This window comes from Oreochromis niloticus, linkage group LG3, assembly GCF_001858045.2.
Source record: "Oreochromis niloticus isolate F11D_XX linkage group LG3, O_niloticus_UMD_NMBU, whole genome shotgun sequence".
Taxonomy (NCBI): Eukaryota; Metazoa; Chordata; class Actinopteri; order Cichliformes; family Cichlidae; genus Oreochromis; species Oreochromis niloticus.
In genome coordinates this window covers 50,486,605-50,510,576 of record NC_031967.2, presented here as the reverse complement: position 1 = coordinate 50,510,576, position 23,972 = coordinate 50,486,605, and the positions used below count along the sequence as shown (strand labels likewise).

The 23,972-nt window shown below is 41.5% G+C and overlaps 1 protein-coding gene across 1 annotated transcript in view; it reads left to right on the top strand.

Moving 5' to 3' along the window:
- Positions 1 to 18,886: 18,886 nt before the first annotated feature.
- npy2rl (neuropeptide Y receptor Y2, like) overlaps positions 18,887 to 23,972 on the top strand; it is a 74,183-nt gene continuing 69,097 nt past the window's right edge. Inside the window, exon 1 of the mRNA XM_003455544.5 lies at positions 18,887 to 19,573. The gene's annotated coding sequence lies outside the window, so the exon portion shown is untranslated. The remainder of the gene's footprint in view (positions 19,574 to 23,972) is intronic.

The window sequence follows — 23,972 nt, the reverse complement described above, 5'->3', positions numbered from 1 at the left end:
AAAGCTGTGTCGGTTTGTGCCGGAGTGGCGAAAGGTGCCGGAAGCTGGGTGGGGCATTATGATGGTTGCTATCAGTGGGCTGGGGGGCAGACTGGAGTGATGAGGGCTGTTTAGAAAAAGATAATTTTTTAAGTATTTAAGAATACAGACAACTTGTCAAAAAAAGTTTCCTTGTGTCAGACACAGATATGTACACAGACACTAGACAGTATTATATTACCTGGTATTTTCACTCGAGGGGCCTGGGGAAACCGTTTTTTTGTAGGTTGCTCATCCTCTGAGTCCGTATATGTGTACAGGGGATTTGGTCTAAAGAAAAGAAATTAAAAACGGTCTTAAGTAATTGTAAATATGCTTTTGGCATATTGTTTCCTAAAGTTAGTTTGATTTCTAACAACACACACAGGAAACAGAGACGTGCAAGAAGGTACAGTATACAATGAATTTTTGAAGTGCACAAGTGTACACGACTTTGCATTTTTAAAAAGTTTACAAACTTCCACTTTTTGGACTATATTATGTGGTGATATTGCAGTATGCAAGCACCACAGATATGTATAAAAGACAAGATCATAAATTCTTAACAATCAAAGATATGTTTGTGAATAAAAGGGTTTTACTTGTGCTTTCTTTTAAGATTGGTCTGGGTTTCTTCTTCGGACTGAAGGTCAGACGTATCACAGCGTTCACGTGGATATCTCTGAAGACTGCGTTCTGCTTCGTGAAATGTGCCTGGAAATACAAACACAACGTACGGCCAGACATAAATTACGTGTGGACAAAAGGTGCAAACGCATAGAAAAATCAGCGTTTTCAAAAATACGCTGGTACGTGTGGACATAGCCTTATTCATTATACAAGGCACAAACAGAAAGTCATGTACGCGTGCAACGTAAAGTTAGGTCAGCGTGCAACGTACAGTCACGTGGGCATTCAAACTGAGTCTAAAGTTTTCGTGTGCGAATTGAAACGAGTGCTCTCCAATCATCAAAAGTAACAAAGTCATTGAACACGTTTATACAGTTAACTTTACGTTTATCAATCATATATCACAGATTTAGAATTTTTTGTAGTACTAAGCAACTACAGAGCGAAAGTCTGGGTCAAGCGCCGAGGCCACGGCAAGAACAAAGGAAAACTCGAAGCGTTAAAGCTAGCTTTGTAAGGGAATATAACGAAGAAATTATGAAACGAAAATGTTTTCTTTGTTGATATACTTTGTTCGCAGTGCAGTTTATTTGTTGCCGGATTGTAAGAAGTAGACACAATTTCGGGCTCGTAAATAACAGTAAAAAACTTGTTAATGTACAACATTAACGAGTTTTTTACTGTTATTCAAATGCAAACATGGAAATAACGAGTAGGAAAAAAAAATCATTCATTCTTACCTTATACTAATCGTGGTGCAGGCCAGTGCAGTGCATGAACTGATGCCTTCTCCGGTCAATTGCGCTGAGAGTAAATCAAATGTCCCGCTCTACTGTAGAAGACAATGAATACCTGGGGGGATGTACCAATGTGAGAGGGGTGCTGCGGAATAGTCCAAGTGATCGCTGCTTTAATTTCCCGGTCAACTATACATAAATTGCACGTAGACACGATTTTTTTTAAAGCTGGTGAACTAGACCAAGTCATTGATAACAAATGAACAATAAATCTACTTTCTCTGGTACTTTATACCCGATCAGTTGCAGTGCAATTTAATGCTCAACTACAAATCGATGGTTTTTGATGGTGACCGGAGCCGAATGATCGTCAACTATAAATAGACGTTTTCTCGACGTTGTTGTTGTCACCTGGTCGACTACAAATAGATCAAATATCAATGACAAAAAAACAACGGTGAATCAACATCGTTACAACGTCTCTATAGTAAGACCGTCGGTTTACCACAGTATTTCAATGTTGTTACAACATTGGCATTTCAACCCCGACCATATACGACGGTTTGGATGAAAAATCAACATAGATTCAATGTCGTCTTGCTATCTGGGCTGTTAGTCGAACCTCGGATACAGGAGGAACAATGCGGATTTCGTCCTGGTCGTGGAACACTGGATCAGCTCTTTATCCTCTCAAGGATACTTGACGTTGCATGGGAGTTTACCCAACCAGTCTACATGTGTTTTGTGGACTTGGAGAAGGCATTCGACTGTGTCCCTCAGGGGGTCCTGTGGGAGGTGCTCTTGGAGTATGGGGTATCTGGCGCATTGCTACGGCCATTCAGTCCTTATACAACCATTGCAAGAGCTTGGTCCGCATAGCCAGCAATAAGTCGGAGTCATTCCTGGTGGGTGATGGGCTCCGCTAGGGCTGCCCTTTGTTCTGTTGGCTTCATCAGATGATGGCCTCCAGCTCACCTTGGAACGGTTTGCAGCCGAGTGTAAAGCAGTGGGAATGAGAATCAGCACCTACAAATCTGAGGCCATGGTCCTCAGCCGGAAAAGGGTGGAGTGCCCACTCCAGGTCAGGGACAAGTTCCTGCCCCAAGTGGAGGCGTTTAAGTATCTCAGGGTCTTGTTCACAAGTGATGGGAGAAGGGAGCGGGAGATCGACAGACGGATTGGTGCAGTGGCCACAGTGATGCAGACACTGTACCAGTCTGTTGTGTTGAAGAGAGAGCTGAGTGTAAAAGCGAAGCTCTCAATTTACCGGTTGATCTACAGCCCTACCCTCAGCTATGGCCATGAACTGTGGGTAGTGACCGAAAGAACGAGAACATGAATACAATCGGCGGAAATGGGCTTCCTCCGAAGGGTAGCTGGCCTCTCCCTTAGAGATAGGGTGAGAAGTTCTGCCATTCGGGAGGGGCTCAGAGTAGAGCTGCTGCTCCTCCACATCGAAAGGAGCCAGTTGAGGTGGTTCGGGCATCTGATAAGGATGCCTCCTGGGTGAGGTTTTCAGGGCATGTCCCACCGGGAGGAGGCCCCGGGGCAGACCCAGGACATGCTGGAGAGATTATATCTCTTGGCTGGCCTGGGAACGCCTTGGTGTTCCCCTGGACAAGCTGGGGGAGGTGGCTGGGGAGAGGAAGGTCTGGGCTTCTCTGCTTGGGCATCCATTTATTTTAGTAAAGCAGATATTACATTACAAAAGCTAACATTTTAGAATGTAAGTTTGAAGTATCCACAAAGTGTTTTTGTAACTTTGTTTTAATGGGGCCTTGGCCTAATGGTTTTTCCTTGATATTTGTCATGTTTTGCTGTGTGGCTGGCAGGAGGAAGGACCCAAATGCAGGACTCTTAGACGGAAGATTAAACTCAGCAAAAAATCTAAAAACAATAGAGGATGTCACAAAGATTGTGTCCGACTTAGAAACAATGTATTCATTGCAATAGTCATTGTGTGTAGAATCAACATTTAGTAAAAGGTTCGTCAAAACTTTGGCAACTCTCCCCAAAAAATAACTTAATCTTCGATCGCTTAAATAACTTAAAAAAAAACAGATTTCTCTGCACATCCTAGGAGATCTGTGAATAACCACTAAAACAATAAAAAGTACAATTTTCTTTACTATGTTCATTTGTAGAGAGCTATGCCTTTTTCCTTTCCATTTCAACTTTTTAACCACTATATCCAACTACTAAAATTCACATATGTCCTTTATTTTTCAGTAAAATTTTCTGTTAGCCAAATATCTTTTAACAATTTATTGAGTACATTTAGGTAGGTATAGTTCTGCAGATTAAGACATTAATTCACTACTTTGATGTCTTGAAAAATAATTTAGACCTTATTCCTAGCTAATGTTCTACACTTTTATCCACTACTTTTACTTTATTCATCATATTCTTTAGCTACTTAAACATTATAAGATTAACTTAGGAGCCAAACATTATTCTTATATCCATTAAGTTAATCTGATTAATTCAAAGTTTTAATTATGACAACCTAGTTAAACTATCCTATTTCATGAATAATTCATCACTTTTAGATGATCATTTCTAGAATTTATCCCATACTTGAAGCTTCATTTTAATTATTTAATTATAACTTTACATTTAACTACTGATGCACTACTTTAATGTAGTTCTACTGTTTCCCCACCATCTGACATCTGATTTTGCTATAAATTTGCAATAGTTGCAACAAATATTTTCACAGCTTCTTAAACAATTCAGAGTCACGTGGGTGAGTTTAAGGACACCCAGGGAAAATCTATGCAGCCACTGGAAGAGCAAACTCTGTAGAGTAAGCTCCCAGACAGATACTCTTTCTTTTTTATTCACAACCTTTAGCCATTTCATTCGTTTACTATCATTTAATTTAACATCTGGTCAATTTATTCCACATCTTAATAAAATCTACACTCTAAACTTTAACTGAACATAGTCAGTGACATTAAATTGCCATTTGCAGTTGCAAATCACCAAATTAGTGCTTCAGCAAAGCAAATAATAAAAATAAATATGACCTAGATAAAATTTGAGAAAGAGTTTATGATAAAATATTATGATACTTATTCTTTTGATGGGAAGAAGAAAATACCGAGTGAAAATATTTCAAATAGGATTATAAAAAAAAAAAATGCTGGACATCATGCTGCTAATACGGAGCACTAACAGCTATTAAGCAAGCTGAAAATATTATGAGTGATATTATGAGCTTTTTTTGAGTGTTTTATCTGTTTATCTGATTCACTGGTCACAAGCCAATAAATATATCCATGGTAATCCTCTTTTGTGACTCTCAAAATGACTATTTACAGAATGGACTTCATGGTTTTTTAAATATGATCCGAAATGAGTAACTGAGAATGTGCAATCATCTGAAAAATTTTTTAGACAGGGTTGAGGGCCATTTCTCATAGACTTCTAAAGATCTCAACAGTTTGCAAATAGGCTTGTATTGAGCTTCTAGCACAATAACTGTTTTGTCTAGACTTTATATTGCACAGTTGTGTGGCTTTTGTGAACTCGATAATAAATATATAATAAGTTGACTTCATTTTAAAAGAAAGTCCAGGCTTTGTGTGCCCACATAGAAAATGAAATAGAAATTTCAAATAAAAGAGAACCGTACTCATGTGTGCGTGTATGCACACATGCAAGACTCTTGTAATTAATTAAATACAGCTCGTCTCACTAAAAGCAGAGGGGCAAATGTACCTAATAAGCCTTTTAATGAGGTTAACCCACAAGCTCTTAAATAATCAATTACAGTACAATGAATACGACAAAAGGCCTGTACCACCATGTTGGATGGAGACAGAGTGAGTACAGTTATAAACCCAGTGGAGATACGCTGATGAGTTGGCTGTTCACTGTATGCTGTGGTAAGAGAGACTGCTGTCTTTACTTCAAATACCTTAAAACTGGTGAGAATCAAATGATTTCACTTTCCATTTCCCATTGGTCTCAAACGATTTAACCTTGATCAGCACTGGGGCAGCAACTCAGAACAACTGCAGGAAATAGAATTTTCTTGAAATAAAGTCCTGGAAAACCAATCAGTCAGGAAATGGTTCACAATGTCAGAAAGTTTTGAATTTTGAACCCACTTTTGGTTTTTGATTTTGATGTGTTCACTTTATGAACAAAACACCTAACCTTTAAAAAAAAAGCTCAAAATAAATCTTTCATAGTTGGATTAAAGTCTGTATTCTAATCTTGATCTAAAAATACATATAGCCACTGGTTTTTAAAAGAGTAACCAATGCTTAGAAGCCTTAGACCTTTATTCTTTGTACTGGCCAACAAGGGGTGACTTGCCTGGTTACAAATGGCAATACAACAATCTGACTTAATAATCCTTCTGCTCTCTTTATTTATAGACTCAGTGAACACTTTAATGCTGAATTTACTGTCTCAGTCACTAGTTTAACATCGTATTAACTGTAAAATCATATTTGTATATTTGCAATGTAAAATATGGTCTTCATTAAAGCAAAAAAGGTGAAAAACATCATATCAGCATGAACTAGACCTTGGTTTCTCAGTAGGATTAAATTTTTGCCTCTCATGTAGGATTTTAAGTTGACAACAGAAAAAGTTATCAGCTTGAGGCTCCAGAACCTGACCACACTAACCAGTGGAAACATCACAGTAGCTATGTGCTTACAGTCTACAGTGTTTCTCACAGTACAGTAGTCCCTCGTATATCACGGTAGTTACGTTCTAAAAATAACCCGCGATAGGTAAAATCCGTGAAGTAGCTAACGTAATTTTTTTTTACAATTATTATAGATGTTTAAAACCCCTCACTACACACTTCATACACTTTTCTCCGACAGGCTCGAACATTTCCACACTTTTCTCTATTATAGAATAAAACCAAAAGCACCCGCAGTTGCCTTTGATGGATCAAAACGTTTCATCGACATTTTTGTGTTTGTTGGAGAAAACTTACAAACATACAGTACAGCACCTTAGAGTCGCACTGCTAGCGATCAAAGATTTAGGTAAATTTGACAAGCTGAACGCATTCTGTACTGTACAGGAGAACACAGAACACAATGCGCAGTTAAAAAAAAAAGAAAAAAAAGAAGAAGCATTAAAAATTGCACAAGAAAATCTGCGAAACAGCGAGACCGCGAAAGGTGGACCGCGTTATGGCGAGGGACCACTGTAAAGATTTAATTTGTATTAGTCACAGTGGCATGCACCTAGACTTTCTTAAATACATAAATTAAATATACATACTGTTTTACATTTTGTTGACAATAAAAAATGGATGCCATTCAATTGGCCATTCACTAACTTATTCATCATGTAGATTAACCTTTCTTGAACTACACGTAGCAGTACATGAACCAGGCCAGGCACTCCACACTCTGTTTTGAGTGACCCTGCAGCGCACAGAGGATGTGACTGGATAAACAAATCAGTGTGCTACAAAAAGTCCACAATAAGTAGTTCATAAAAAATTAACATTGGAGTACATGAAGGTTAATCACACTAAAAGAAAGATTGGGGTGAAGGACAGGACTAGTTATACACAAGGTAATCAGGGAACTCAAAAGAGGAGGTTAACGGGACAAAGCTGAGCCAAATCTAGACAATGACACAGAAGGAGAAGACACAAAAGACAATAATTATCAAAATAAAACAGGAAATTAATAAGAGCCATAACTGAAATTAATTAATTTGTTAGGAAACCCAGAAACACAAAGGAATTTATTGGTGGGAAAACACAAGAGGATAAGAGAAAAAAAACCACTCAGCAGACCAACTAAACTCCCCGCAAAAAAACGTAATAACTGACTATCAAAGGGCTTTCTAACCTCCCAGCATATATTTTGCCTTCGAAAAACAGTTGACTGATCATATTTTCTCAGAACAAAGATTTCTATCACAGATTCAATCACTTCCAAGGTGCATGCAGCTTTCATCAAACCCTGATGAAGGCCAATGAAATGTATTGGTCAAGTAATAAAGCTCCATCCATCCATCCATCTTCTTCCGCTTTTTCCCGGGCTGGGTCGTGGGGGCAGCAGACTAAACAGAGAAGCCCAGACCTCCCTTCTCCCCAGCCACCTCCTCTAGCTTATCCAGGGGAACACCAAGGCATTCCCAGGCCAGCCGAGAGATATAATCTCTCCAGCGTGTCCTGGGTCTGCCCCGGGGCCTCCTATCTGTGGGACATGCCCTGAAAACCTCACCCAGGAGGCATCCTTATCAGATGCCCGAACCACCTCAACTGGCTCCTTTCGATGTGGAGGAGAACCACATCATCTGCGAAAAGCAGAGATGAGATTCTGAGGGCACCTATGCGAAAGCCCTCCGCCACTTGGCTGTGCCTAGAAATCCTATCCATAAAAATTATGAACAGAATCGGTGACAAAGGGCAGCCCTGGCAGAGCCCATCACCCACCGGGAATGAGTCCAACTTATTGCCGGCAATGCGAACCACCTCTTGCCAAGGTTGTATAGGGATCGTATGACCCGTAGCAGTACTCCCGCAGCACCTCCCACAGGACACCCTGAGGGACACAGTCGAATGCCTTCTCCAAGTCGACAAAACACATGTAGACTGGTTGGGCAAACTCCCATGCACCCTCAAGTATCCTTGAGAGGATAAAGAGCTGGTCCAGTGTTCCGCGACCAGGACGAAAACCGCATTGTTCCTCCTATATCTAAATTTCAACTATCAGACGAACTCTCCTTTCCAGCACCCTGGCATAGACTTTCCCAAGGAGGCTGAGGAGTGTGATCCCCCTGTAGTTGGAACACACCCTCTGGTCCCCCTTCTTTAAAAGGGGGACCACCACCCCAGTTTGCCAGTCCAGGGGTACTGCCCCTGATCTCCACAAACATTGTAGAGGCGTGTCAACCAAGACAGCCCTATAACGTCCAGAGCCTTGAGGAACTGAGGGCGGACCTCATCCACACCAGGAGCTCTGCCACCAAGTAGTTGTTTAACTGTTTCAGTGACCTCACCCCCAGAGATTGGCGGATCATCCCCTTCATCCCCAGACTCTGCTTCCGCCAAGGAAGATGTGCCAGTGGGATTGAGGAGGTCCTTGAAGTATTCCTTCCACCGCCCAACAATTTTCTCAGTTGAAGTCAGCAGCACTCCACCCGCACTATACACAGTGCAGGTAGAGCACCGCTTTCCCCTCCTGAGATGCCTGACGGTTTGCCAGAATCTCTTCGAGGCAGTCCGAAAGTCTTTTTCCATGGCCTCTCTGAACTCCTCCCACACCCGATTTTTTGCTTCAGCCACCGCCCGAGCCGCATTCCGCTTGGCCTGTCGGTACCTGTCAGCTGCCTCCGAAGTCCCACAGGCTAACCATGCCCGATAGGACTCCTTCTTCAGCCTGGTGGTTCCTTTAACCTCTGGTGTCCACCATTTGGTTCGGGGGTTACCACCATGACAGGCACCAGGTACCTTGCGGCCGCAGCTCAGTGCAGCGGCTTCAGCAATGGAGATGCTGAACATGGTCCATTCGGACTCAATGTCCCCACTCTCCCTCGGAATGCTGTTGAAGCTCTGCTGGAGGTGTGCATTGAAGATGTCGCGGACTGGGGCCTCTGCTAGGAGTTCCCAGCACACCCTCACTACGCGTTTAGGTGCACCGGGTCTGTCCAGCATCGTCCCCCCTGCCACCTGATCCAACTCACCACCAGGTGGTGATCAGTTGACAGCTCAGCCCCTCTCTTTACCCGAGTGTCCAAAACATATGGTCGCAGGTCTGGTGATACGATTACAAAATCGATCATCCACCTGCGTCCTAGAGCGTCCAGGTGCCACCTGCACTTATGGACACTCTTATGTTCGAACATGGTGTTTGTTATGGCCAAACTGTGATTTGCACAGAAGTCCAATATCAAAACACCGCTCGGGTTTAGATCAGGGAGGCCGTTCCTCCCAATCACGCCCCTCCAGGTCTCACTGTCATTACCCACGTGAGCATTGAAGTCTCCCAGTAGGACAACAGAGTCTCCAGGTGGAGCACCTTCCAGCACCCCACCCAGGGACTCCAAGAAGGCTAGGTACTCTGAACTGCCACTCGGCGCATAAGCGCAGATGACAGTCAGGACCCGTTCCCTGACCCTAAGGCGCAGGGAACAAACCCTCTCATCAAGCCGAGGGGATATTAGAATACCCGCCCAGCCCTCCGCCTCTCACCAGGGGCCACTCCAGACTGAGACAGAGTCCAGCCCCGCTCCAGGAGACTGGCTCCAGAGCCCAAGCCATGTGTAGATGTGAGCCCGACTATATCTAGCCGGTACCTCTTAACCTCACGCTCTAACTCAGGCTCCTTCCCCACCAGAGAGGTGACATTACATGTCCCAATTGCCAGTCTTGGTAGCCGGGGATCAGTTCGCCAGGGCCTCCGCTCCTGGCTGCCGCCCGGCACACAATGCACCCGACCCCGGCACCTTCAGTGGGTGGTGGGCCTGCGGGAGGATGGGCCAATGTCCTCTTTTCGGGCTGTGCCTGGCCAGGTCCCATGCATTAAGGCCCGGCCACCAGACCTCTGCCCTCGGGCACCCTCCCCGGGCCTGGCTCCAGGGCGGGGCCCCGGTAACCCTATCCCGGGCAGGGTAAACTGTTCCCTCGATGTTTTCCTCATACAGGTCTTCTGAATCGCTCTTTGTCTGGTCCCTCACCCAGAACCAATTTGCCATGGGAAACCCTACCAGGGGGCAAAAGCCCCCGGACAACATAACCCCTGGGATCCCTAATAAAGCTGTTCTTTATAATCCAATATATCATATTTTCTTGATTTGGTTGAAAAATATTTCCAAAATGAAAGTTGTGCCATGGTCTGTTTATAATACTCATCTGTGTACATAGAGAAGATCTCGTGTGACTATCTCTTGACAACCATTTAGTGACCAAATTAGTTCAAATAACTTCTATTATTCATGTTAACAACATCAACACCTGCCCACAGACAAGCTTTTGCTGACACATACAGACAAGTTTTGATCCAGGACACAATGCTACTGATCGTCTCTCTTTTTTTTTTTGTGGGAATACTAATGAGGAAAAAGGAGATGAGAGTGTCCTTGTCTAGTTGGTAGTGGTGTGTGATACTGCATATTTTGGTATCTATCCAATACCAATTAAATACGGGCCAGTATCGCCGATACCAATACAGATACCGATACTTTTCAATAAATAAGGTGGATGCGTCATTGAATTGCTAAATCCAAATAAATTTTCAAGTGTTTTTTGTGATGTTTCCTTTTTTATTATTAATTTGTTAAAACCCAGGACATAATTAGGAGAAATGATTTATTTATAATTAAATTAAAAATGCTTTATTATTGTGGCGGGTCGTGGTCTGCAATGCCGCTGCAGGTGAGATGGACTCACCTTCACAGCATCTACAGTCATGCCTCGCCGGCTTAAAACCTGTGCGCTGCTTGTGCTTTTGTTGTTTTTGGTGGTGATGTGTATGGCTGGCAGCGGGAGAGCTGCAGCCATTGAATGTACTGTCACAGCACCCGTATGATTACTGTAAGGGTGGACAGCGCGCGGCTCGGGGTGAGCCGGAGGCTGGCGCGCCAGCAGGACCTGCCAAGCTGGAGATGGAGGTCGAGGTGCGCGGGGGTCGTGCCACCCTCGAGGGCGCTGTGCTGTCCGCTTCGGCCTACTCCAACAGAGGCCGGCATGCTGCATGGGCCTGCGTGCCGGCCGTCTGCCCAGCTGCCTGTGAGCCCCGGCTCACTTCCACGCCGCTGCTGGGGCCTCCGGGCTTCCGCTGGAGGCATGGGCAACCGCCAGAGTGGACTCTTCCCTGTCGCTGGGCCGGGGCATGGGTCTGGAGAGACCGATTCCCTCACCTGCTCGCGGAGTGGGGAGTAGGTTCGGCCCGATGGCTCCCCGGCCTGAAGCGGGCGATGGGGGTATGTGGCGGGGCGTGTTTTGTGATGCCGCTGCAGTTTTGGTGGTGGTGATGTGTACGGCTGGCAGCGGGAGAGCTGCAGCCGTTGAATGTACTGTTACAGCAACTGTGTGATTATTGTAAGACTAAATGATGCTGTGAAGTACGAAAATGCCATCGGGTCTGGCGTGGTGGCTTTCTTTTTTTTTTTTTCTAAATCTTAAGTGCACGCAAACCAGTAAACAAATTAAAACAAATACTGTTGATAAACTATAATACAAAAATTACAATTAAAATTCTCAACAACAAAAACAACTGGTAAAAATATAATTAATATGTAAACAACTTAAAAAACCCCAAAGTGTCTAAGTCATGTGATGTGACAGCTCAACACTGAAACATAAGAGTGGGGGAGAGGGAGCAAAGTGTGCCTGCTCTTCGCTGACACAGGAGCGGCGAGTCCAGCGACCTGGCTATTTCGTCTTTGCCGAAAGCACTGTGTTGCAAACGAGCAGAACTCATAGTAAAGAATCGATCTCACCAGGCTAGTATCGATTCGATACCGATGCCAAATTGGTATCGATACTATCGATATTTGGATCAATTCGCCCACCACTACTAGTTGGCTAGCTAAGCGTGAATTTTTGAAATCATAGTGTGGGGCTTGTGCACCAACCCACTGATAAAATTGTTTTTGAGGGGGAATAAAAAATATAAATCACAAAATGAAGGCCAAGTGAGGTCTGTGTGCAGTCTGTCATCTCCTCCTGTGGCATGATGGGAATCTGAAGTCCATAAATGCTGGTCTGTGATAATTTTGCACGCTCAGCTGACTCCATTTTCAAATGTGCTTTTTCAAACTGATAGTGTCACACACATGCTGACGTGCTGACACCAAACTTCACACTTCATTTTGCTTTAGATTTGCACTCTGCCAACACACATATTCACACATCACAGCCTTACAACACACACACACACACACACACACACACACACACGCTTCTTCAGCATCAATGAACAGCACTCTGAAAGCCAACATGTGATATCCTCCACACCACACTTTCGCAGCACAAGCTCTGGATCACACACACACTGTGTTAAACACACACGCACGTCAGCAGCGGATATGAAGCGGGCTTCGTCGCAACACTCACACATGACTGGTTGATGTAAACTGTCGCCCTCAGCAGCTGGTGGACACCAGATTTCCCAAATTTGTGTCGCTTTGACTTTAATCACTAGGATTTTGTGACAGTGAGCGAGCTGCACAGAGAACCTCAATCTGACTCATTAATTTACATGAGTGTTCCTGTACAGAGGCTGTTCTCCCTTTTATGGATTATGTATTTAAGCATGTATTATGCATTTGAAGAGTGTTGCTGCCTGTTACATTCCCCAGGAAGTCCAGGGGATCTGAGGAAGTAACATTAAATATTTCGGTGAACTAAAAAGGAGACAAGGAGCCGGAATGAGGTAGAAAAAAGGACAGTGAAGAAATACATTTCACCCACTTTCCTGTAAGTACAACATAAACACTAAATGTTGAATTCTCCAAATTTAATCCAAAAACACATAAATAGAATATAACGTAAATAAAGACTGTCAGTCTCTAATATCAGATCAAAAACAGCCAGATTCAAAAATCTTTCTCTCCCAGTCCCAAACTCAAGTTCTCAGTGAAAAGTCCATAAATGGTTCCACCACCAAATGTGAAGGTTTCTTACTTTTACCATAGAAAATAAGTAATTTTCATAGCATTTGTTTTGCCCATTGACTAATGTTTTGTGCATTTCTTTTCTTCCATAGCAGTTCTATAGTTCTAGTTTAATTTAGTAGCCTGTTTTCCATGGAAGAGTTTCCTCAGAACAGTCCTCCCAAAGCTGATTAACTTTTCTGTACTCCCACCTAATATAGAACAGCATTTCCTTCACTTCATTACAATTCATGCAAACATTTGGAAGATTTTTGGGTTGTTGTTTTTTCCCCAGTGTTGCATACTGTCGGTGGCCACTATATTAGGTACACCCATCCAACTGCTTTTGAATGCAATGCTCTAAACAGCCAATTTCATGGCACCAACAGAGTGCATTTAGTCAGTTTTAAACTGAGTATCAGAACTGAGAAGAAATCTGATTAAAATGACCTAAAATGACCTTAAATGATTGGTTCAATGGTTGCGGGTGCAAAAATATGCAGTTCCTCTTATGTCCATCGGAGGCTGGCTGACAGATAGATGGCGAGAGGGGGCGGTAATTGCCTGCTGTATGCTAGGCTTCATCTCAGTGAATTGGAGCCATTGGACTGTTTCACTGGACTGCATGTGTCCTCTTGTGTCCTTCAGTTTTGCTAATTGAACCTCTAGGAATTTATTTAAATAATTAATAGGAATCTGTATGTGTGCATATGTGCACCTATATACTTTATGAATTCAGCAGAAACTAGTGGGTGACATCATAGAGGCTACAATGTTTGGCATAAAATGTATCTCTGTACCTGTCATGTTAATTATGGTCTACTTCAAAATATAATTATACATAGATATTAGACACACAAAAGTCATATGAACATAGATTTACTACTGCCTTGGACGAATGCTAATTTATGGGTATTTCTAGATTTGGACTGTAGCTGCAGACATATATAATGCAGACAAAAACAGCTGCAGAGATATATAACCTGAACAGTAATGAGTTTTTGGTGGACACTGATTATTTTTAGGTATCCACATTGGTGCACTATAACTTATTTTGCTCTGGACCTGGGCCCAGGCTTCTGGAATAAATCTCCTAAAAAAACCCCGAGATGACAGCCGTGATGCCTCTCTCATTCTGTATAAAACAAATTGTTTAACCTCCACTTGAGTTCTGTGATGTTTGTCTTTGGCAGATACAAATTCTGAGTATAAGATAAATGTGAAATAAGGTCTGTTTTGCAAACAGCACAAGTGGCCTGCAGTTCTTTAGAATAACATGGGGACATAGACATTTCCAGCTCAACACAGCATGTTATTACACAGTTATTACACAGTGACTGACAGCTTGTTCCTGAATTTGATTCAGTCTATCTGTCAGTAAAAAGACTTTGTTCAGTGTGATGGCTTCATCCATTGATTTCTGTGGGATGAATTGAGATGTATTACCTTACTGGATGGTCAGCAGCTATTTTACCACTCAGAGGAACCAGTCAGGCTGAAAAATCATTTATTCTGTTTCAGTGAGCTGGATTAACTGGGCTGCACTGTAATGTGATTCTACTGCTGAAGTACATACAGGGATTAATGAGTACATCAAGGTTTGTGTGTGTTGTGTACACGTTTTTGTGCTAATTTACAGCTCCATATTTTTAATCTTGGATTCTACTATATAGCTTTTTATGATTCTCACTTTGCAACTGAAACAAGCTCCTCACCATTTTAGCAGTGGCATCCTGTCAGGGCAAGCAAGGCAAGCAGTGTTTGCCAAACAAAATCTAAAAATAGACATCATTTAAAATGTACCAAAGTGAAAGCGATCTCTGTCTTTTTATCTCAACTAGAGATAAACTAGAAATGTTTCTGTCATAACATTTTTGCACCCTCCTTAAGTTTTGCAGCCAAATTTGGCTGTTGTCTCTGGAAGCAACTTTAACTCAACTTGGATTCCATTTGAATCTGTAGTACATCTCTTTTTGATGGATGTGTCCTTTTATCATTAACCAAGGCCGGGGAGCTGAAGGGAAACTAACAAAAGAAATGTTTCCACTGTTTATGCTTTCACTGCTCTGAGGTCAGTTACCGTCTGTGCTTATGTGGAAACAGAGTTAGCATTAGCAAGTAAACATTGACTTCTTAAAAAAAAAAATCAAGGAAAGGTAAGTATTTTTGAGCTCATTAACAACAGGTTTTTTTTTAGCCTTTGCTTTCCTTTCTGTAAAATACACCACACCAGCCAACTTTATTCTGACTGTCTGTCTTTTGTGTACACTTTATATGAGTAAGATGCACATTCTTTGGGAATTCTTCTGAATTTCATTCCTAAAAGTGAAGCTAATGCTAAACTTGCATTTTTTCTACTGTCCAGCAGGGTTTGACACAGTTGTGAACACACAAAAGTCTAGCTGTATAGCAGTCAACAAGAAAATTAGCCTTCACTCCCCTTGCTCTGTGGGTTTATGGGAACAATGACTAGTTTACAGTTTTATTCAAAGAAAATTGTATCAATTTTATAGACTTATGGTCTCAGAGAAAAAAACAATGTCTGCTTTACAGCTGACTGAATAAAAAGTCTCAAGTGTTGCTACCACATGATTTCAAAATGTGAAGATGCACAACTCAGAAAAGCTCATTTCAGGACTTTAAGTTAGTGATGGGATTTCCGGCTCTTTTTAGAGAACTGGCTCGTTCGGCTCGGCTCACTAAAAAGAGCTGGCTCTTATGCACAAAAGGAATTACTAATGTTAAAAAAGTGGTTTTATTTATATAAGTTTATATATAAATATATGCGGTGGCCCATAGAGACAAAGCATGCACAAAGTCCAAAGCACATTTCTAGCGTTAACTGAATTTCCAAAACAGAGCTACCTAGATCACTTAAATTACACAATTGAAAGCATATGTGTATTGTTTGTGTATTTATACACAAGCACTCATATATATTCAAATAATTCAAAAATTTGTTCATTTACCTGTTACTACCACACACCAAATCCGGACGTTGGTACTTCCTGGCTTGTGTAGCCACTAGGTAACAAAAGCTCAACACTGCGCCGAGCATCCTGGAGCACTTCTGTTGTGTTTTGTACGTGCTTTGTCTCTAGGGGCCACCGTAAATATACTTTTATTTATTCACTCCACATAAAATGTAATAAATAAATCATATAATACAAAAACCAACTATTTATATTTCAACTTTTAACTATTTAAATTTTCAGCTTTTTCCTTTTAAACAAATTTAAAGTGAAACCACACAAAACACTGCAAACCACAACACAATTAAATATAAATTAAAATATGAAAACAAAAAGAAGATGCACATTCTCTGTCATATGGATCTGCATGAATAAACTTTATGAATCCTTTATCATCCGCCACTGAAAATAGTTGTGGATGATTACTATACCTTTCTAATGTGACGTTGTTGTCCCTGGCTCTCTTTCTCTCTCTCTCTCCCTGCCGCTCTGTTCCTATTACGAGTTTAACTACCGCCCCTCCCCCTCTTCCCAGTGCAAAGCACAAGGCTTGCGTGCGGAGTGAAGCGGAAAAAAAGTGTGAGAGAGAGGGTGAGAGAAAGAAAAAAAAAACCCACGGCTCCCAATAAGGAGCCGGCTCGCATTGTTCATTTCAAAGAGTCGGCTCTAAGAGCCGTTTCGTTCGCGACTGACACATCACTACTTTATTTTTATGTCATTGTTTTTACATTAAAAATGTTTGGATCACAGTCAATACAAGCACAAAAAATTCAGATATTGGATTTAGAAAGACACAATAGTATTTCTTCATTTCTTTATGACCCAAACAACCTAAAACTAGTAATACTTTCGATTTTCAGATACTCTAATTTCACTCCTGCCCTGCAGCGTTGGTATCAACAAAGCAGGAATTTCAGTGCATTTTACTGATAAAAATAGACTAATTACATATTTGACACCATTTGTAAGTGACTCTGTCTCGTATACAGCCTTTGACACACAGGTACATGTACAGACACTGACCTCGTAATTTTTAACTATGGCCATGTTAAATTTGAATATCTGCCATTGAATAAGATATATATAACAGGAAATAAGGTTCCTCAAATTTTTTTTGTATTATTTTAACCACAACCCATCATTTGACAGTGGCAGTTATGAGTTTGGGTAGCACAGTGGTGTTTGGTTGTCATCTCCCAGCAAAAAGTTTCCTGGTTTGAGCCTCCTGATTGGCTGAGGACTTCCTATGTAGACTTTGCGTGTTCTCTCGATGCCTAAATCTAATTTAATCATTTTAGCTTTATGCACTGCGAAAAGTTGTGAGCAACAACAGTAGAAACATGAAATATATTGCCTTCAGTGGGAAATAAATAACTACAACTCTATCTAGACTAACTCTGTGGCCTGAAGAGCTTATGTGAGTTTAACGTGCAGCTACACCTAGTTTATAAAAGGTCGGGGTCACTAATGACCTCAGGGACTGTTTGTGGCCATGCTGAAAAACAAAACATTTGAGGGTAAAAGCTGAAAAACTCCTACTGTGAAGCCACAAACACACACTCACACATATACAGTTTTCATCTTTCAACACTTTCATCCCTCACCAATGTAATAAATTAGGAGTGAAGAGCAGCCTGAATGCTAATGGGTTAAAATCTGAAATTGGTTGTAGCTCCTGTTTCTGTACTCTCCTTATTCCTTCGTCTTGTCTTTTTTCTCTTTTCCTCCTCTGCAGCCTTTATCAAAATATATTTCTCCTCCTCTTCCTCAGCTCATTCTCTAATGTTCCTTCCCTGGTGTCCCTCCTCCATCTTCCCCTCTCGCCTTTGTCTTCCTTATCCCTTAAATTCCCTTTAAGTCTCATTCCCTCCTCTCCTCATTCTTCATCCCTTTTCTTTGGTGTTTCTCTCATTTCTGCTTCTCTCTCATTCCTCTGTCCTCATCAGAGAAACAAAATTAAAACTAAAATAAAAACAAGATCATTACAACAAATTATTTGAAATTATGAATGAAGTAAAATAAAAGAATATGAAAAATAAAGAAAAGAAAATGATTAAAAGTCTATTAAATGATTAACTAAAATATATGAATAATTTACAAAAAAAAAAAAAATAGAATTCCACTAATCACTTTAAATTTTTTAAAATTGCTATAAAAGATTTGGCAAAATAGAATTTTTTAAATCTGTTGCTTCTTGAATCAGGCAGCAGTCTTTATACCTTTGTGGTGTGATTGTGGAACTGAAACTGAAATGTTAGCTCTTTAGTGGGCGGGAGCGTGAGCTGGTGTGTGAGGTCAACAGATACACTCTACCAGTGTTGGAGTCATTACTCAGAAAACACTAATTGTATTACACATTACTCGTACTTTTTTTAAAAGTAATGCAGTACGTGAAGGTGAAGTTGTCAAATTACCGGTTGATCTACATTCCTACACTCACCAGAAATGTGCTTCCTCTGCAGAGGGCTCAGCCTTTGCAGTTATGCTAAGGAGCTGAGGCATTCTCAGTCTTAAGAGCTTCAGAGTGACCACAGCTCCTCCATACTAAAAGAAGGAAAGGTGGTTCAGAATGCCACCTGGACATCTCTGACATCTTTTGGGAATATCCCTTGAAGAGATTAAGAAGAAAACCCTTGAACTCACAGTGCAGTGGTTATGTCTTTGGGATCACCTTCCCCTGTGCTCCTGTTGGAAGAACTGGAAGTGGAGGCTGGGGAGAGGGAGATCTGGGCACCTGTCCTGAAACTGATGACCCAAGACCCAATCCTAGATAAGTAGCAGAAATTCGATGGATGGATGAATAAAATAAATAAACTCCTCCCTCACGTAGCCTCCAGTGCCACCAACACCCCCCCGCCTCGTCTATCCTCCCTGCCTACGTTCTTCCCTCGCCTCCCCTCCTATAAACGAAGAGCCCTCCTCCCCTGACCCTCCACTCCTTTTTACGCGCCGTGCGTAAAGCGCTTTAGTCCGTCTCCAGAGCGCACGGACCAGCAGCAGGGAGAGCAGGAGAAGAACAGAGGTGCATATTTTAAACACCGATGTAGAGTCTGTTACGTTTACACTTTGCTCTACGTGCAGGAGGTGAATCTGTCTTTAAAAGCTTCGTGTGTCCTCGGCTCCTTGGAGGTTCGTTTGGGGGCCGAATTTACCGGCGGGTTCCGTTGATCCAAAGTGACAGAGGCGCGGATGTCAGCGCTGCTTCAGAAGCGGAGCCGAGCGATTGTTTCCTAAAATAGGGCAAAGGACAACCGAGACCTGGCTTCCCGCTCCAGGTTTGGTTAATTCAAAAGGACAGAGGAGAGAGAAAGAAGCGGGGAGAGGAGAGAGACTTGTAAGCGGGACTTACACCCGAGGATCCAGAGGATGGAGATTTAAACTCTCAATCATCGTCAGACACCCGCCCCCTTTGTTCCTTTCTTTTTATTTATTATTTTTTTTCTTTTAAATTAGATTTCCACTTTTGGTTTTATTTATTTATGTTGATGGCAGCCGGGAGCCGCGTGACTCTCCCCGGGGTTTTCCACTCGGGCTGCCGGGGAAAGAGAGAGGAGAGAGCCGAGATCACAGAGCGGTGCCGGGACCCGAGCTAAGCGCTGAGCGCCTGAGAGGAGAGACTCGGAGCAGGTCAGTGTGCCAGGCACGCACGCGCACCACGCGCTCACACACGCGCTAACGTGAGACACTGAACACGCACCTGCTGTCTCAGTGCTACAGGGAAGATGGTTGTACTGTAAGGGACCACACGTGCACTGATGGGCGCACGCTCACGATGATTTAAAGTGAATTCAAACTGCGCGCACGAGCGAAAAGCGCGAGCCTTTAAATGGGGTTAATTAAAACTTTTCACGCTTTTATTTTTAATAATAGAATGGTCTCGTTTTCTTTTCATGTTTCATTTCAGTTAATACAATTTCATGTTGTTATTTAATTTTATTTAATTTCCCGTTAAAAAATAAGAGTAATTTAATAAAATGTTATTTGTAATATATTTTATTTCAGTTCATCTTAATCCGTTTAATGCATTTTATTTTACTAATATTTTTCTTATTTTTAATTTTATTAATTTAATTTATTAGTTTACATTTTATGTGCTTTTTCACTTCATTACATTATTTTATTTAAATTTATTAATTTAATTTAACATTATTTAGTTGTTATGTATACAGTATATGTATTTGTGTGTCTCACTAGTCTTTAACATTTTTCTTATAACTTTGGTGATTATAAGGAAGCTACACAAGAATCTGTCTTCTTTATACTGTAACTGTGAATCTACACACCAGAAGTAGCTGGTACTGTGTTCATAAAGTTTTGGCTCTGAAAGTTCTTCTACAAGCTTCAGTTTTAGTGTTATTTTGGTCTCCAAGTTGAAAATGTGTCCTTGAAAAGCAAATGTTGGTTTCACACGCAGTGCTGATATGCTGTTAAATGAGAGAGAAACAACAGCGCCGTGATTGCACATGTTCACTGCTCATGTTATCCTCCCTGCGATAAGGAGCACAGCTGTTTAAATATTAAACCATAATTTCCAGCAGAAATCTGTCCTCCACACTTCTCCTCCGATGAGTCGCCCACAAACACTCGCTTTAATGTGTGCGTTTGAGCGTCAGTGTGGCTTCTGAGATGACAGAAAGGTGCAGGCTTAAGAAATGTTGAAAGTCCTAATGTTGGTGGATTCTGTCTGAGGTCTTAAAAAGAATCAGAGGCTTAGTGAGGTTTCCTCTCTGAGCTGACAGCTGGTGACCTGCTTCCAATAATTCATCCGTCTGACCACATTTTAATGTGGTCACCTTTTAAATGGTACACACTGTTCCTGGATGTTGAAATTCTAACTGAGATGTTGTTTATCAGATGAATTGTTAGTAAATCCAGCTCAATGAAAACAAGCTTTTCGTGTGTGTGTACCATTGGATTCAGAAGTCAGCAAATTACTATTAAAGTCCTATGTGACAACATTTAGTCCCATTAACATGCGACCTGAGATCAGCTCACAATATCAAAATATCAGCTGTGGGACATTCATTATTAGCCATGGATGACAAAATTGGTCCTCTGCTCAACATGCGTGTCCAGTGGCCTTAATCAAACACACCCACGCTGCCGCCTGGTCCACAGACACACGCTGGATCCTGAATCGTGTGCAGCTCCTTCCTGTTTGCCATTTGTGAGTCTGCAGAGCAGCAACAGCTCTCTGAAAGCTCTCAGTGGGCCGGAGGATGAGCGATCAGGCAGGGTTTGTGCTGCACAGGTGAGTTCACCAGCACCTTGGTGCTCCTGGAAGAGCTCCTGTTTAGCTTTACTGTATCCATGCTACAGCTGCTTGTTGACTCCAATATATCTAGTTAAAAGAACGCCTGGGTGTCTAATATATGCAGGTGTGCATTGATGTTTGTAACCACGGCAGACTCATTTTTACTTTGTGGTTGGTCAGTTTTGTCCTGTTTTCTGAAAAAGTGTGACAGTTTAAATGGAAGCATTAGTGCATCAAGCACCTTGTTAGCAAGCACAGACAGCAGAGGAGCAGCTGTTCTATTGTGTGCACTGCTTCGTCAGTACTTCAAGGTTCATTTTCACCAAAGTGCCAATAAGATAACACTTCTGACACAAAATAAATATCAGTCTGACTTCAGTGAAACTTTAGCGGCTAAGGCCATAAACTTATGAGGGAAGTGTTTACTGAGGTCGTAAATTAAGTTTATGAAGGGTAAATTTTTCATAGAGTTCTTTAGATACGTGTACTTTTTCAATCCGGTCTCGTGCCAAACAGGTTTGGAGCCGAGGTTTTATTGCCAAAGCTTAACCAAGTAGCTTTCAGTGCGTAGTGCTACACTCACATTAGGAAAACAGTGGCTGGTACGGCAAAAGTTATTGCAAATGTGTGCAATAAACTTGCAACCTTCATGCATTTAGCATAGCTTTTATCACGGGGACCTGGTCTATGACCACTCGCAGTGAGTTGCAACTTTGGTTCATCAAGTCTGCAATAAAACAGCAATAAGATAGAATCATTCTGCTAATGAATGGGGTCAGGTTAGCAATTACATGCAATCTCCATCCATCTTTTTTCTCTTGCTTTTCAGGGTTACAGAGCTGGAGTCCATCTCAGCTCCCGCAGGGTGAGGTGCAGGGTACACTTTGGACAAGTAGCCTATCTATTGCAAAAAGAGAGTTAACTATTCACAACCAATTTAAAATCAAATCACCAATTAACCTACCATACACGCTTTTAGGCTGTGGGAGGAGTCCTGTGTACCTGAGAGAACCCACATAGACATTGGGGAGAATAAGCAAAGTCCACCTAGAAAGGTGCTAGCCGGACAGTGGATTCAAATCAAGGGCTTTCTTTCTGTGAGGCGATGGTGCTAATCTTTACCATGCCACTCCTACATAATTATCTGTTTGTGATAATACAGCAATTAAGTTAGACGTTCACTGATCTGTCTAGCAGTGATTGCAACCAGTTCGAGTTGGGTTATGATTGTTTGGAGACAAACTGCCACCCACAAGAAGACCCATGCAATGACCTTGTGAGGTTGAACATGCAACACCTTCAACATCCGGGCGACGAGTTGGTCTCCGCAAGTATTTGCAAAAACCCCCCAACAAATATTCAATTAGTACAGGTTGCTGTACTATATTTAGTCTAGTTTTTACTCTTGACTGAGGCTACGTCGACACGTACATGGGTATTTTTGAAAACTGAGCTTTTTCTATGCATTTGGGCCTTTTGTCCGCTGTGTTTTGGAATGCTGAAAACTGAGATTTTTTTTTTAAAAACTCCTGCAAGGGTGGAGATTTTCATGTTTTTGCGTTTACATGTGGACGAGGAAAACAGATTTAGTCACGCAACGTGAAAGGTTTGCGTTTTTTTTACGTCACGCTGTGCGCCACGTTATTTTTTACATGAGATGAATTTCTACAATGGCAGATATAGACAAAATACTGTTGCTGTTAATCTGACTATCTGCAGCTTTTACACTTGTACATATACACGCAGTTACTGTCCCTCCATTTAGAAAGACTGCTTTTATGCGCCATCTTTGTTTACTCTTTCCCTCCCAGGCTTCCAGACTGGCCGATTGGCCAACATTTCTACATGGTTAGGATTATATCGCCACCTGTTGCTTTGGCATGTTCTTGACAGCGTTTGACTTTGTTTGTTGCGTTTACACGTGGATGGAGATATTTTTTCAAAACTGCATGTATTGACGGGATTTGTTTTGGTTTTTTTTAGACGAGAACAGAAAATCTCCGTTTACAAAAATACATGTGGACGTAGCCTGAGCCATGAACATAAATCAGCTGATTTCACCAACTCAAGGTTCTTTTTCAGAATGAAATTCATAAAGTGATTTACAATTCAGAATAAGATGCAACAACTGAAATGGTATAAAGATATAAAACTAAATAAAGGTAAAAAAAGGTAAAGGTGGGTCTTGAGGTTTCTTTTTAAAGGTATCAATAGTATTGATACCTTAGGTCCAGTGGAAAGGAGTTCCTATTTACACTGTACAGCCTCATTAGTTCCCAGAACTCAAAAAAATGAGTAAAGTTTACTTAAAATAATTAAGGTAGGCAAACCTACTCATTTTGAGTACACTGTACAACCTCGTTAGTTCCCAGAACTCAAAAAAACTATGCAAACCCGTTGCCTCAAAAAAATTGAGTAAAGTTTACTTAAGATGACTAAGTTAAGGCAACTTATTCACTTTGAGTACAGTGTAAAAACCTATTTAGTTTCCAGAACTCAAAAAAACTTAGTAAAGCTTACTTAAGATGACTGTTAGGACAACTTATTCATTGCAAGTCTGCAGTATTAAGAATAACTTGGTATTTCTGACTGTACAATACTAATTGTTTACCTACTGAGAAACATTTCAAGTTCAACTAAATGAAAAAACAATTTGTGGTAACCTGAATGATTAAAAATAATTAACAACACTTTTTGTAATGATGTTAAAATCAGCCCAACTTTTATTTTCAAACACAACAAAGTATAACAGCCAACATACTGGACACTGTT